This window comes from Oryzias melastigma, linkage group LG13, assembly GCF_002922805.2.
Source record: "Oryzias melastigma strain HK-1 linkage group LG13, ASM292280v2, whole genome shotgun sequence".
Lineage (NCBI taxonomy): Eukaryota > Metazoa > Chordata > Actinopteri > Beloniformes > Adrianichthyidae > Oryzias > Oryzias melastigma.
Window position 1 is genome coordinate 22,699,969 of NC_050524.1, and position 2,200 is coordinate 22,702,168.

The 2,200-nt window shown below is 37.1% G+C and overlaps 1 protein-coding gene across 1 annotated transcript in view; it reads left to right on the top strand.

The window, feature by feature from the left end:
- Positions 1-1,265, top strand: part of LOC112149178 (arf-GAP with Rho-GAP domain, ANK repeat and PH domain-containing protein 1) — a 63,453-nt gene extending 62,188 nt beyond the window's left edge. Inside the window, exon 34 of the mRNA XM_024276697.2 lies at positions 1,105-1,265. The gene's annotated coding sequence lies outside the window, so the exon portion shown is untranslated. The remainder of the gene's footprint in view (positions 1-1,104) is intronic.
- The last annotated feature ends 935 nt before the right edge of the window (positions 1,266-2,200 follow it).

The following is a 2,200-nucleotide window of genomic DNA, read 5'->3' on the forward strand; positions in this document are numbered from 1 at the left end:
TTTGCAAACATATTAAAAAAAAATCTACTTTAAAAAGTAAAGAAAATGTTTGTTTTCCTGGTGAGACTTACATCTCAGAGCAGCTAAAAGTCGTTTGTAGATTCAAGCTAATAAACATATAAAAGTTAAAAAAGAAAAAAAAGAAACCTTTTATTGGCTGTTGAATAATGGACATCCTGAGGTTTTCCAATCTCAGATCTTTAGCTTGCGTGTGAAAGTGAAGTTTGATGAAAGAGCCTCAGAGACTTTTTCTTCACTTTTTGACAGTGCCACCAGTGTGAAAAGATGACCTGAGGTCTATTGGGTTGTTATGTTCCAATAGGTTTTGACAAGAAAGGCTGGAGACTCTGGAGCAGAGCTCAGTGCAGTTTGCTGCCAGAGACATTCTGCTGTTTGGGATGTTGACAGCTTATGAATTGACACCAGAGGCCTTCTGGCAACAGTTCAGGTCTTGAAGGAAGGAAATTTTACGGCTATTTCCACCTACTGAGACTTCATGCACTTTTTAAATTGTATTTCTTTTAATAAAATGTACTGGTTTGGCAGATGTTGAATTAGGTTTGGGAATATGAACTTTTAGTACGTGTAATGGCAATCGCCTTTAGACAAAGAAGATCCAAGTGTCACTGATTTCTTTGTCTATTTTCTTCACTGTTTGACTTTTTTTGTTCATTCTTCTGTAGAACTATGTACTGCATTGCATAAAAATTTATTTACAGAAAGTTTTCTGAATTAAATAAATCTCCCCCCATACACCCTTTACCAGTCAGTATGCACCCTCTCCACCAAGACCAAAGAGCTGTCGAAGGACACCAGGAACTAGTTTGTTCACCTAAACAAGACTGGGATGAAACAATCTAAAAAAGTAAAGAGATTGATGAGAAGAGATCAGCTGTTGGAGCCATTTTTAAACAAAAGATCACTGACGGTCTCCCTAATCCAGGAGCTCCATGAAAGATCTCGGAGAACAGTGCAGAAATAGCTACTTGGGGGAACTGGTCAATGACCTGAGGAAAGCAATACCACAGTAACAAAGATTACCATAGTAACGCAAATATCATGCTTCTGGAGTGTTCTAATTATTCTCTCGATCTCAATCCAATGGAGAATCTGTGGAGGGATTTGGAAGTCTCCTGTTGAACATCACTGCTCTTGAGAAGATCTGCATGGAAGAATGGACCAAAAGAGCATTTACAAGCTGCTGAAGACCTAAAGGAAACCTTTGACCTCTGTCATTGAAACCAGGGTTATATTAAAAATAATAAGGGGAATTTTTGTAATATTTTCTGCACACGTATACAAATAAATTCTTTAAAATCAAACATTGTGATTTCTTGGATTTTATTTACACTCTGTCTCTCATAGATGAATTGTTTCTATGATAAACATTACAGACCAAACTCAGCTTTTTAACCTGCAAATTCAGTGACTGACAAATACATTAGCAGTCTATTGTTTGATCTGTAGAGGATTACAGATGCATTTCCTGTAGTTTGAAATCCAAAGAACATTTCAGTCGGTAATCCTCAACTTCCGTCTTTCAAAACAAATGAATATCATTTAGAAAGTGTTTTGCTCGTATGTTGCTTGAAACACGAGTTTATCACAAAAGATCAGTTCATGCATTTAAGCATTTCTTAAGCTGAGCGTTCGCTTGCACTACTAATGGAATTCAAATGAACCTCCTTTTGATCTCAGTCACAAAAAGACTTTTTGAGGCTCAGAAAAGGTGCATAATCGAAATCCTTCCTGCACGAGGCAGGTGCAGGGTTTGGAAATTAAGTATCTGGGAAAAATTGCCAAAGTGGATCCGAATTCTGAATTCAGAAAGCCTGCAGCCAGTATTTATGAGAGATGATGTGCAGCAATGAGGACATTTGTTTCTGTAGTTTATGTAAATTTGTGCAGAAATCAATCTCTTTTTTGCAGTTTAAATCATTTTTATCAAAATTTTATGTGTTGAACACAGTTTAGAGTTATTTATTGTACCTTCCAGTCCTGCAGAGGCTTAGACGTCTCATCAAGTTCCGTCTATAAAAGCAGGATAAATGCAGTGAGATATTTCCCCCACCGTCTATTCTAATGCTTTGTGTTAAAGTGCATTGACTGAAAATGAGTTGAGATGATTGGAACTCACCTGGTTTTGTCCGTTAAAGGTTATTCGGGCAAACGTTTAAGCTTCTGGAAGAAACCATCTGGG